The sequence below is a fragment of the Coregonus lavaretus genome (genome assembly GCF_964263955.1).
Source record: "Coregonus lavaretus genome assembly, contig: HAP1_SCAFFOLD_1104, whole genome shotgun sequence".
In the NCBI taxonomy this organism is placed as follows: Eukaryota; Metazoa; Chordata; class Actinopteri; order Salmoniformes; family Salmonidae; genus Coregonus; species Coregonus lavaretus.
In genome coordinates, this window is record NW_028161778.1 from 114921 (window position 1) to 128021 (window position 13101).

The 13101-nt window shown below is 49.7% G+C and overlaps 1 pseudogene across 1 annotated transcript; it reads left to right on the forward strand.

Moving 5' to 3' along the window:
* The first annotated feature begins 2 nt into the window (after positions 1 to 2).
* LOC311120083 lies at positions 3 to 9683 on the forward strand (annotated as a pseudogene). Its single transcript has 8 exons — positions 3 to 190; positions 295 to 391; positions 623 to 709; positions 8134 to 8690; positions 8746 to 8942; positions 8986 to 9024; positions 9417 to 9500; positions 9671 to 9683. The product of its transcript is annotated as an uncharacterized misc_RNA (transcript).
* Positions 9684 to 13101: the final 3418 nt, after the last annotated feature.

Below are 13101 nucleotides of genomic sequence, written 5' to 3' on the forward strand. Positions count from 1 at the left end.
AGATGATAGTGAAGTTTATCTGTGCGGTTGTTACCCGGTCCCTATTCCTCGTCATCTCTCTGATAGGAGTATGGAGGGTGGTCTGGGTTAAGAATAATGCTCTTTACTGGTTCTTGACGACCCAATATCTTCCTCTGGTGGTCAAGATGATCTTAACCCTAAAGAGAAAAAAAGGACAGGATTATAAATGGTCAATCTAAATCATCTAGAACTGTGAAGTCACTTTCTTCAAGTTTAGGAGCCTTGAATGTTTGTTTTGAATAACTTTTCATTTTCTCTATTCCATGTGTCCAGGTTTTCTCCTGCCATCTCCCTTTTCCTCATCAGTATCATACCATCTCTATGGATTCTAGAGTTACATCATCAAGAGAACAAAGCTACTGATTCCAGGGTGAGGATTTAGACTTTCTGTTTTATTTAGGCTTTTGATTCATTTATTCCTTCACTTTAGTTGTAAACTTATTTGTAACTTGCATAATGAGTGGAAATCATTTTGTACTCTGTGTAAATGATGCTGAATGTATCTACTGTCCTGTTTCTTTTCTATTGTACATACTGGAGGCTTAGAACACATAGTATATTATGAATATAACTAATGTACTGTATGTCTGTTCATCTTCAGTTTGACAAACTGGATTCATCTGGAAACAACAGAGAGATCAACATGCGGCGAGGGAGCTCCACCAATGGCAGCGAGCCGTTATTCCAGGTAGGCAGAAGCCACAGTGTTTCTGGTGTCCAGCAGGTTTCTCCTACAGGCCTGTCTAGACAGAGGCTGCCACAGTGTTTCTGGTGTCCAGCAGGTTTCTCCTACAGGCCTGTCTAGACAGAGGCTGCCACAGTGTTTCTGGTGTCCAGCAGGTTTCTCCTACAGGCCTGTCTAGACAGAGGCTGCCACAGTGTTTCTGGTGTCCAGCAGGTTTCTCCTACAGGCCTGTCTAGACAGAGGCAGCCACAGTGTTTCTGGTGTCCAGCAGGTTTCTCCTACAGGCCTGTCTAGACAGAGGCTGCCACAGTGTTTCTGGTGTCCAGCAGGTTTCTCCTACAGGCCTGTCCAGACAGAGGCTGCCACAGTGTTTCTGGTGTCCAGCAGGTTTCTCCTACAGGCCTGTCTAGACAGAGGCTGCCACAGTGTTTCTGGTGTCCAGCAGGTTTCTCCTACAGGCCTGTCTAGACAGAGGCTGCCACAGTGTTTCTGGTGTCCAGCAGGTTTCTCCTACAGGCCTGTCTAGACAGAGGCTGCCACAGTGTTTCTGGTGTCCAGCAGGTTTCTCCTACAGGCCTGTCTAGACAGAGGCTGCCACAGTGTTTCTGGTGTCCAGCAGGTTTCTCCTACAGGCCTGTCTAGACAGAGGCTGCCACAGTGTTTCTGGTGTCCAGCAGGTTTCTCCTACAGGCCTGTCTAGACAGAGGCTGCCACAGTGTTTCTGGTGTCCAGCAGGTTTCTCCTACAGGCCTGTCTAGACAGAGGCTGCCACAGTGTTTCTGGTGTCCAGCAGGTTTCTCCTACAGGCCTGTCTAGACAGAGGCTGCCACAGTGTTTCTGGTGTCCAGCAGGTTTCTCCTACAGGCCTGTCTAGACAGAGGCTGCCACAGTGTTTCTGGTGTCCAGCAGGTTTCTCCTACAGGCCTGTCTAGACAGAGGCTGCCACAGTGTTTCTGGTGTCCAGCAGGTTTCTCCTACAGGCCTGTCTAGACAGAGGCTGCCACAGTGTTTCTGGTGTCCAGCAGGTTTCTCCTAGAGGCCTGTCTAGACAGAGGCTGCCACAGTGTTTCTGGTGTCCAGCAGGTTTCTCCTACAGGCCTGTCCAGACAGAGGCTGCCACAGTGTTTCTGGTGTCCAGCAGGTTTCTCCTACAGGCCTGTCTAGACAGAGGCTGCCACAGTGTTTCTGGTGTCCAGCAGGTTTCTCCTACAGGCCTGTCTAGACAGAGGCTGCCACAGTGTTTCTGGTGTCCAGCAGGTTTCTCCTACAGGCCTGTCTAGACAGAGGCTGCCACAGTGTTTCTGGTGTCCAGCAGGTTTCTCCTACAGGCCTGTCTAGACAGAGGCTGCCACAGTGTTTCTGGTGTCCAGCAGGTTTCTCCTACAGGCCTGTCTAGACAGAGGCTGCCACAGTGTTTCTGGTGTCCAGCAGGTTTCTCCTACAGGCCTGTCTAGACAGAGGCTGCCACAGTGTTTCTGGTGTCCAGCAGGTTTCTCCTACAGGCCTGTCTAGACAGAGGCTGCCACAGTGTTTCTGGTGTCCAGCAGGTTTCTCCTACAGGCCTGTCTAGACAGAGGCTGCCACAGTGTTTCTGGTGTCCAGCAGGTTTCTCCTACAGGCCTGTCTAGACAGAGGCTGCCACAGTGTTTCTGGTGTCCAGCAGGTTTCTCCTACAGGCCTGTCTAGACAGAGGCTGCCACAGTGTTTCTGGTGTCCAGCAGGTTTCTCCTACAGGCCTGTCTAGACAGAGGCTGCCACAGTGTTTCTGGTGTCCAGCAGGTTTCTCCTACAGGCCTGTCTAGACAGAGGCTGCCACAGTGTTTCTGGTGTCCAGCAGGTTTCTCCTACAGGCCTGTCTAGACAGAGGCTGCCACAGTGTTTCTGGTGTCCAGCAGGTTTCTCCTACAGGCCTGTCTAGACAGAGGCTGCCACAGTGTTTCTGGTGTCCAGCAGGTTTCTCCTACAGGCCTGTCTAGACCGAGGCTGCCACAGTGTTTCTGGTGTCCAGCAGGTTTCTCCTACAGGCCTGTCCAGACAGAGGCTGCCACAGTGTTTCTGGTGTCCAGCAGGTTTCTCCTACAGGCCTGTCTAGACAGAGGCTGCCACAGTGTTTCTGGTGTCCAGCAGGTTTCTCCTACAGGCCTGTCTAGACAGAGGCTGCCACAGTGTTTCTGGTGTCCAGCAGGTTTCTCCTACAGGCCTGTCTAGACAGAGGCTGCCACAGTGTTTCTGGTGTCCAGCAGGTTTCTCCTAGAGGCCTGTCTAGACAGAGGCTGCCACAGTGTTTCTGGTGTCCAGCAGGTTTCTCCTACAGGCCTGTCCAGACAGAGGCTGCCACAGTGTTTCTGGTGTCCAGCAGGTTTCTCCTACAGGCCTGTCCAGACAGAGGCTGCCACAGTGTTTCTGGTGTCCAGCAGGTTTCTCCTACAGGCCTGTCTAGACAGAGGCTGCCACAGTGTTTCTGGTGTCCAGCAGGTTTCTCCTACAGGCCTGTCTAGACAGAGGCTGCCACAGTGTTTCTGGTGTCCAGCAGGTTTCTCCTACAGGCCTGTCTAGACAGAGGCTGCCACAGTGTTTCTGGTGTCCAGCAGGTTTCTCCTAGAGGCCTGTCTAGACAGAGGCTGCCACAGTGTTTCTGGTGTCCAGCAGGTTTCTCCTACAGGCCTGTCCAGACAGAGGCTGCCACAGTGTTTCTGGTGTCCAGCAGGTTTCTCCTACAGGCCTGTCTAGACAGAGGCTGCCACAGTGTTTCTGGTGTCCAGCAGGTTTCTCCTACAGGCCTGTCTAGACAGAGGCTGCCACAGTGTTTCTGGTGTCCAGCAGGTTTCTCCTACAGGCCTGTCTAGACAGAGGCTGCCACAGTGTTTCTGGTGTCCAGCAGGTTTCTCCTACAGGCCTGTCTAGACAGAGGCTGCCACAGTGTTTCTGGTGTCCAGCAGGTTTCTCCTACAGGCCTGTCTAGACAGAGGCTGCCACAGTGTTTCTGGTGTCCAGCAGGTTTCTCCTACAGGCCTGTCTAGACAGAGGCTGCCACAGTGTTTCTGGTGTCCAGCAGGTTTCTCCTACAGGCCTGTCTAGACAGAGGCTGCCACAGTGTTTCTGGTGTCCAGCAGGTTTCTCCTACAGGCCTGTCTAGACAGAGGCTGCCACAGTGTTTCTGGTGTCCAGCAGGTTTCTCCTACAGGCCTGTCTAGACAGAGGCTGCCACAGTGTTTCTGGTGTCCAGCAGGTTTCTCCTACAGGCCTGTCTAGACAGAGGCTGCCACAGTGTTTCTGGTGTCCAGCAGGTTTCTCCTACAGGCCTGTCTAGACAGAGGCTGCCACAGTGTTTCTGGTGTCCAGCAGGTTTCTCCTACAGGCCTGTCTAGACCGAGGCTGCCACAGTGTTTCTGGTGTCCAGCAGGTTTCTCCTACAGGCCTGTCCAGACAGAGGCTGCCACAGTGTTTCTGGTGTCCAGCAGGTTTCTCCTACAGGCCTGTCTAGACAGAGGCTGCCACAGTGTTTCTGGTGTCCAGCAGGTTTCTCCTACAGGCCTGTCTAGACAGAGGCTGCCACAGTGTTTCTGGTGTCCAGCAGGTTTCTCCTACAGGCCTGTCTAGACAGAGGCTGCCACAGTGTTTCTGGTGTCCAGCAGGTTTCTCCTAGAGGCCTGTCTAGACAGAGGCTGCCACAGTGTTTCTGGTGTCCAGCAGGTTTCTCCTACAGGCCTGTCCAGACAGAGGCTGCCACAGTGTTTCTGGTGTCCAGCAGGTTTCTCCTACAGGCCTGTCCAGACAGAGGCTGCCACAGTGTTTCTGGTGTCCAGCAGGTTTCTCCTACAGGCCTGTCTAGACAGAGGCTGCCACAGTGTTTCTGGTGTCCAGCAGGTTTCTCCTACAGGCCTGTCTAGACAGAGGCTGCCACAGTGTTTCTGGTGTCCAGCAGGTTTCTCCTACAGGCCTGTCTAGACAGAGGCTGCCACAGTGTTTCTGGTGTCCAGCAGGTTTCTCCTAGAGGCCTGTCTAGACAGAGGCTGCCACAGTGTTTCTGGTGTCCAGCAGGTTTCTCCTACAGGCCTGTCCAGACAGAGGCTGCCACAGTGTTTCTGGTGTCCAGCAGGTTTCTCCTACAGGCCTGTCTAGACAGAGGCTGCCACAGTGTTTCTGGTGTCCAGCAGGTTTCTCCTACAGGCCTGTCTAGACAGAGGCTGCCACAGTGTTTCTGGTGTCCAGCAGGTTTCTCCTACAGGCCTGTCTAGACCGAGGCTGCCACAGTGTTTCTGGTGTCCAGCAGGTTTCTCCTACAGGCCTGTCTAGACAGAGGCTGCCACAGTGTTTCTGGTGTCCAGCAGGTTTCTCCTACAGGCCTGTCTAGACAGAGGCTGCCACAGTGTTTCTGGTGTCCAGCAGGTTTCTCCTACAGGCCTGTCTAGACAGAGGCTGCCACAGTGTTTCTGGTGTCCAGCAGGTTTCTCCTACAGGCCTGTCTAGACCGAGGCTGCCACAGTGTTTCTGGTGTCCAGCAGGTTTCTCCTACAGGCCTGTCTAGACAGAGGCTGCCACAGTGTTTCTGGTGTCCAGCAGGTTTCTCCTACAGGCCTGTCTAGACCGAGGCTGCCACAGTGTTTCTGGTGTCCAGCAGGTTTCTCCTACAGGCCTGTCTAGACAGAGGCTGCCACAGTGTTTCTGGTGTCCAGCAGGTTTCTCCTACAGGCCTGTCTAGACCGAGGCTGCCACAGTGTTTCTGGTGTCCAGCAGGTTTCTCCTACAGGCCTGTCTAGACCGAGGCTGCCACAGTGTTTCTGGTGTCCAGCAGGTTTCTCCTACAGGCCTGTCTAGACCGAGGCTGCCACAGTGTTTCTGGTGTCCAGCAGGTTTCTCCTACAGGCCTGTCTAGACAGAGGCTGCCACAGTGTTTCTGGTGTCCAGCAGGTTTCTCCTACAGGCCTGTCTAGACCGAGGCTGCCACAGTGTTTCTGGTGTCCAGCAGGTTTCTCCTACAGGCCTGTCTAGACCGAGGCTGCCACAGTGTTTCTGGTGTCCAGCAGGTTTCTCCTACAGGCCTGTCTAGACAGAGGCTGCCACAGTGTTTCTGGTGTCCAGCAGGTTTCTCCTACAGGCCTGTCTAGACCGAGGCTGCCACAGTGTTTCTGGTGTCCAGCAGGTTTCTCCTACAGGCCTGTCTAGACCGAGGCTGCCACAGTGTTTCTGGTGTCCAGCAGGTTTCTCCTACAGGCCTGTCTAGACAGAGGCTGCCACAGTGTTTCTGGTGTCCAGCAGGTTTCTCCTACAGGCCTGTCTAGACCGAGGCTGCCACAGTGTTTCTGGTGTCCAGCAGGTTTCTCCTACAGGCCTGTCTAGACAGAGGCTGCCACAGTGTTTCTGGTGTCCAGCAGGTTTCTCCTACAGGCCTGTCTAGACCGAGGCTGCCACAGTGTTTCTGGTGTCCAGCAGGTTTCTCCTACAGGCCTGTCTAGACCGAGGCTGCCACAGTGTTTCTGGTGTCCAGCAGGTTTCTCCTACAGGCCTGTCTAGACCGAGGCTGCCACAGTGTTTCTGGTGTCCAGCAGGTTTCTCCTACAGGCCTGTCTAGACCGAGGCTGCCACAGTGTTTCTGGTGTCCAGCAGGTTTCTCCTACAGGCCTGTCTAGACCGAGGCTGCCACAGTGTTTCTGGTGTCCAGCAGGTTTCTCCTACAGGCCTGTCTAGACAGAGGCTGCCACAGTGTTTCTGGTGTCCAGCAGGTTTCTCCTACAGGCCTGTCTAGACCGAGGCTGCCACAGTGTTTCTGGTGTCCAGCAGGTTTCTCCTACAGGCCTGTCTAGACCGAGGCTGCCACAGTGTTTCTGGTGTCCAGCAGGTTTCTCCTACAGGCCTGTCTAGACAGAGGCTGCCACAGTGTTTCTGGTGTCCAGCAGGTTTCTCCTACAGGCCTGTCTAGACCGAGGCTGCCACAGTGTTTCTGGTGTCCAGCAGGTTTCTCCTACAGGCCTGTCTAGACCGAGGCTGCCACAGTGTTTCTGGTGTCCAGCAGGTTTCTCCTACAGGCCTGTCTAGACAGAGGCTGCCACAGTGTTTCTGGTGTCCAGCAGGTTTCTCCTACAGGCCTGTCTAGACCGAGGCTGCCACAGTGTTTCTGGTGTCCAGCAGGTTTCTCCTACAGGCCTGTCTAGACAGAGGCTGCCACAGTGTTTCTGGTGTCCAGCAGGTTTCTCCTACAGGCCTGTCTAGACCGAGGCTGCCACAGTGTTTCTGGTGTCCAGCAGGTTTCTCCTACAGGCCTGTCTAGACCGAGGCTGCCACAGTGTTTCTGGTGTCCAGCAGGTTTCTCCTACAGGCCTGTCTAGACCGAGGCTGCCACAGTGTTTCTGGTGTCCAGCAGGTTTCTCCTACAGGCCTGTCTAGACCGAGGCTGCCACAGTGTTTCTGGTGTCCAGCAGGTTTCTCCTACAGGCCTGTCTAGACCGAGGCTGCCACAGTGTTTCTGGTGTCCAGCAGGTTTCTCCTACAGGCCTGTCTAGACCGAGGCTGCCACAGTGTTTCTGGTGTCCAGCAGGTTTCTCCTACAGGCCTGTCTAGACCGAGGCTGCCACAGTGTTTCTGGTGTCCAGCAGGTTTCTCCTACAGGCCTGTCTAGACCGAGGCTGCCACAGTGTTTCTGGTGTCCAGCAGGTTTCTCCTACAGGCCTGTCTAGACCGAGGCTGCCACAGTGTTTCTGGTGTCCAGCAGGTTTCTCCTACAGGCCTGTCTAGACAGAGGCTGCCACAGTGTTTCTGGTGTCCAGCAGGTTTCTCCTACAGGCCTGTCTAGACCGAGGCTGCCACAGTGTTTCTGGTGTCCAGCAGGTTTCTCCTACAGGCCTGTCTAGACCGAGGCTGCCACAGTGTTTCTGGTGTCCAGCAGGTTTCTCCTACAGGCCTGTCTAGACCGAGGCTGCCACAGTGTTTCTGGTGTCCAGCAGGTTTCTCCTACAGGCCTGTCTAGACAGAGGCTGCCACAGTGTTTCTGGTGTCCAGCAGGTTTCTCCTACAGGCCTGTCTAGACAGAGGCTCTCTTTAACGCCAGTTTGTTTGGTAATGCTGCTGGTGCACCTCAAAGACTCGGTTGTGAGCTGGGAGTTGTTATAACTAAAATACATCTGCAGAAGTGGTTTTTAATTAAACAACCCACCCTCAATAAAAACTATTACAAGTTTAGTCACACAGGACTTTTATTTATCTGGGCTACTCTGCTCCTGGCTGTAGGACCCTACCCTGGCCTGAACTCTTCCCCTTCTCTCCCTTAACCTCTTAGAAAACAATCATTCATGTTTTTTGAGGAGATTTTATGTTGACCATCTACTGATCTTTCATAATAACAACACTGGTTGGCGTTACCTAGCCATTGATAACCTCTAATCAGTTAGGTATACTAACCACTATGTGTCTCTCTCTGGTTGGCCCAACAGGGTTCAGTATCTCTGTTGTCATCAGTGTGTGCTAACGACTGGATCCTAGCCCTGCACCAGATCCTGCTGGTTCTGCTGGTCCTGGGGAAGTGGCTGCTCCCTACAGGAGGAAGGGGTGACCAGGGATGAACTGTCTCAGCTGGTCCTGGGGAAGTGGCTGCTCCCTACAGGAGGAGGGGTGACCAGGGATGAACTGTCTCAGCTGGTCCTGGGGAAGTGGCTGCTCCCTACAGGAGGAGGGGTGACCAGGGATGAACTGTCTCAGCTGGTCCTGGGGAAGTGGCTGCTCCCTACAGGAGGAGGGGTGACCAGGGATGAACTGTCTCAGCTGGTCCTGGGGAAGTGGCTGCTCCCTACAGGAGGAGGGGTGACCAGGGATGAACTGTCTCAGCTGGTCCTGGGGAAGTGGCTGCTCCCTACAGGAGGAGGGGTGACCAGGGATGAACTGTCTCAGCTGGTCCTGGGGAAGTGGCTGCTCCCTACAGGAGGAGGGGTGACCAGGGATGAACTGTCTCAGCTGGTCCTGGGGAAGTGGCTGCTCCCTACAGGAGGAAGGGGTGACCAGGGATGAACTGTCTCAGCTGGTCCTGGGGAAGTGGCTGCTCCCTACAGGAGGAGGAGTGACCAGGGATGAACTGTCTCAGCTGGTCCTGGGGAAGTGGCTGCTCCCTACAGGAGGAGGGGTGACCAGGGATGAACTGTCTCAGCTGGTCCTGGGGAAGTGGCTGCTCCCTACAGGAGGAGGGGTGACCAGGGATGAACTGTCTCAGCTGGTCCTGGGGAAGTGGCTGCTCCCTACAGGAGGGGGGGTGACCAGGGATGAACGGTCTCAGCTCCTCCTCATCTTGGTAGGACATCCTGGAGTTCACCTCAGACACTGTTGGATGTTAAGTGAGTACCTGACCCTTAACCCCTGACCCCTAACCCCTAACCTCAGAGACACTGCCTGATGTCAAGTCAGTAGACATTATATGTAGCCTGGGTGCCAGTCTGTTTCTGCACTCTTGGCATGACAATTCCATAAGGAACAGAAACCGAGTGGACCCAGGCTACAGTACCATGACAATTCCATAAGGAACAGAAACCGAGTGGACCCAGGCTACAGTACCATGACAATTCCATAAGGAACAGAAACCGAGTGGACCCAGGCTACAGTACCATGACAATTCCATAAGGAACAGAAGCCGAGTGGACCCAGGCTACAGTACCAGTGCAGAGAAACATGAATGTGAATGTTTCTGCAGCTTCACACCCTGAACAATGTTGAACCATGTCTCCCACAGGGAGCGCAGTCCCAGCATGGTGTACATCATTCCAGGAGTCTGGACGTGGAGTATGTTCCATCATTCCAGGAGTCTGGACGTGGAGTATGTTCCATCATTCCAGGAGTCTGGACGTGGAGTATGTTCCATCATTCCAGGAGTCTGGACGTGGAGTATGTTCCAGTTTCCTCTCCACCTCTCAGCTGTACTGTATGTTTCTATACTGGCTCTTCTTCTAATTATGGTGACGATAATGTTATTGGTCCGTTATACAGGGAATCATGGTGACGATAATGTTATTGGTCCGTTATACAGGGAATCATGGTGACGATAATGTTATTGGTCCGTTATACAGGGAATTATGGTGACGATAATGTTATTGGTCCGTTATACAGGGAATTATGGTGACGATAATGTTATTGGTCCGTTATACAGGGAATCATGGTGACGATAATGTTATTGGTCCGTTATACAGGGAATTATGGTGACGATAATGTTATTGGTCCGTTATACAGGGAATTATGGTGACGATAATGTTATTGGTCCGTTATACAGGGAATTATGGTGACGATAATGTTATTGGTCCGTTATACAGGGAATTATGGTGACGATAATGTTATTGGTCCGTTATACAGGGAATTATGGTGACGATAATGTTATTGGTCCGTTATACAGGGAATTATGGTGACGATAATGTTATTGGTCCGTTATACAGGGAATTATGGTGACGATAATGTTATTGGTCCGTTATACAGGGAATTATGGTGACGATAATGTTATTGGTCCGTTATACAGGGAATCGTGGTGACGATAATATTATTGGTCCGTTATACAGGGAATTATGGTGACGATAATGTTATTGGTCCGTTATACAGGGAATTATGGTGACGATAAAGTTATTGGTCCGTTATACAGGGAATCGTGGTGACGATAATGTTATTGGTCCGTTATACAGGGAATTATGGTGACGATAATGTTATTGGTCCGTTATACAGGGAATTATGGTGACGATAAAGTTATTGGTCCGTTATACAGGGAATTATGGTGACGATAATGTTATTGGTCCGTTATACAGGGAATTATGGTGACGATAATGTTATTGGTCCGTTATACAGGGAATTATGGTGACGATAATGTTATTGGTCCGTTATACAGGGAATTATGGTGACGATAATGTTATTGGTCCGTTATACAGGGAATTATGGTGACGATAATGTTATTGGTCCGTTATACAGGGAATTATCGTGACGATAATGTTATTGGTCCGTTATACAGGGAATTATGGTGACGATAATGTTATTGGTCCGTTATACAGGGAATCGTGGTGACGATAATGTTATTGGTCCGTTATACAGGGAATTATGGTGACAATAATGTTATTGGTCCGTTAAACAGGGAATTATGGTGACGATAAAGTTATTGGTCCGTTATACAGGGAATTATGGTGACGATAATGTTATTGGTCCGTTATACAGGGAATTATGGTGACGATAATGTTATTGGTCCATTATACAGGGAATCGTGGTGACGATAATGTTATTGGTCCGTTATACAGGGAATTATGGTGACGATAATGTTATTGGTCCGTTATACAGGGAATTATGGTGACGATAATGTTATTGGTCCGTTATACAGGGAATTATGGTGACGATAATGTTATTGGTCCGTTATACAGGGAATTATGGTGACGATAATGTTATTGGTCCGTTATACAGGGAATTATGGTGACGATAATGTTATTGGTCCGTTATACAGGGAATTATGGTGACGATAATGTTATTGGTCCGTTATACAGGGAATTATGGTGACGATAATGTTATTGGTCCGTTATACAGGGAATTATGGTGACGATAATGTTATTGGTCCGTTATACAGGGAATTATGGTGACGATAATGTTATTGGTCCGTTATACAGGGAATTATGGTGACGATAATGTTATTGGTCCGTTATACAGGGAATCGTGGTGACGATAATATTATTGGTCCGTTATACAGGGAATTATGGTGACGATAATGTTATTGGTCCGTTATACAGGGAATTATGGTGACGATAAAGTTATTGGTCCGTTATACAGGGAATCGTGGTGACGATAATGTTATTGGTCCGTTATACAGGGAATTATGGTGACGATAATGTTATTGGTCCGTTATACAGGGAATTATGGTGACGATAAAGTTATTGGTCCGTTATACAGGGAATTATGGTGACGATAATGTTATTGGTCCGTTATACAGGGAATTATGGTGACGATAATGTTATTGGTCCGTTATACAGGGAATTATGGTGACGATAATGTTATTGGTCCGTTATACAGGGAATTATGGTGACGATAATGTTATTGGTCCGTTATACAGGGAATTATGGTGACGATAATGTTATTGGTCCGTTATACAGGGAATTATCGTGACGATAATGTTATTGGTCCGTTATACAGGGAATTATGGTGACGATAATGTTATTGGTCCGTTATACAGGGAATCGTGGTGACGATAATGTTATTGGTCCGTTATACAGGGAATTATGGTGACGATAATGTTATTGGTCCGTTATACAGGGAATTATGGTGACGATAATGTTATTGGTCCGTTATACAGGGAATTATCGTGACGATAATGTTATTGGTCCGTTATACAGGGAATTATGGTGACGATAATGTTATTGGTCCGTTATACAGGGAATCGTGGTGACGATAATGTTATTGGTCCGTTATACAGGGAATTATGGTGACGATAATGTTATTGGTCCGTTATACAGGGAATTATGGTGACGATAAAGTTATTGGTCCGTTATACAGGGAATTATGGTGACGATAATGTTATTGGTCCGTTATACAGGGAATTATGGTGACGATAATGTTATTGGTCCGTTATACAGGGAATTATGGTGACGATAATGTTATTGGTCCGTTATACAGGGAATTATGGTGACGATAATGTTATTGGTCCGTTATACAGGGAATTATGGTGACGATAATGTTATTGGTCCGTTATACAGGGAATTATCGTGACGATAATGTTATTGGTCCGTTATACAGGGAATTGTGGTGACGATAATGTTATTGGTCCGTTATACAGGGAATCGTGGTGACGATAATGTTATTGGTCCGTTATACAGGGAATTATGGTGACGATAATGTTATTGGTCCGTTATACAGGGAATTATGGTGACGATAAAGTTATTGGTCCGTTATACAGGGAATTATGGTGACGATAATGTTATTGGTCCGTTATACAGGGAATTATGGTGACGATAATGTTATTGGTCCGTTATACAGGGAATTATGGTGACGATAATGTTATTGGTCCGTTATACAGGGAATTATGGTGACGATAATGTTATTGGTCCGTTATACAGGGAATTATGGTGACGATAATGTTATTGGTCCGTTATACAGGGAATTATCGTGACGATAATGTTATTGGTCCGTTATACAGGGAATTATGGTGACGATAATGTTATTGGTCCGTTATACAGGGAATCGTGGTGACGATAATGTTATTGGTCCGTTATACAGGGAATTATGGTGACGATAATGTTATTGGTCCGTTATACAGGGAATTATGGTGACGATAAAGTTATTGGTCCGTTATACAGGGAATTATGGTGACGATAATGTTATTGGTCCGTTATACAGGGAATTATGGTGACGATAATGTTATTGGTCCGTTATACAGGGAATTATGGTGACGATAATGTTATTGGTCC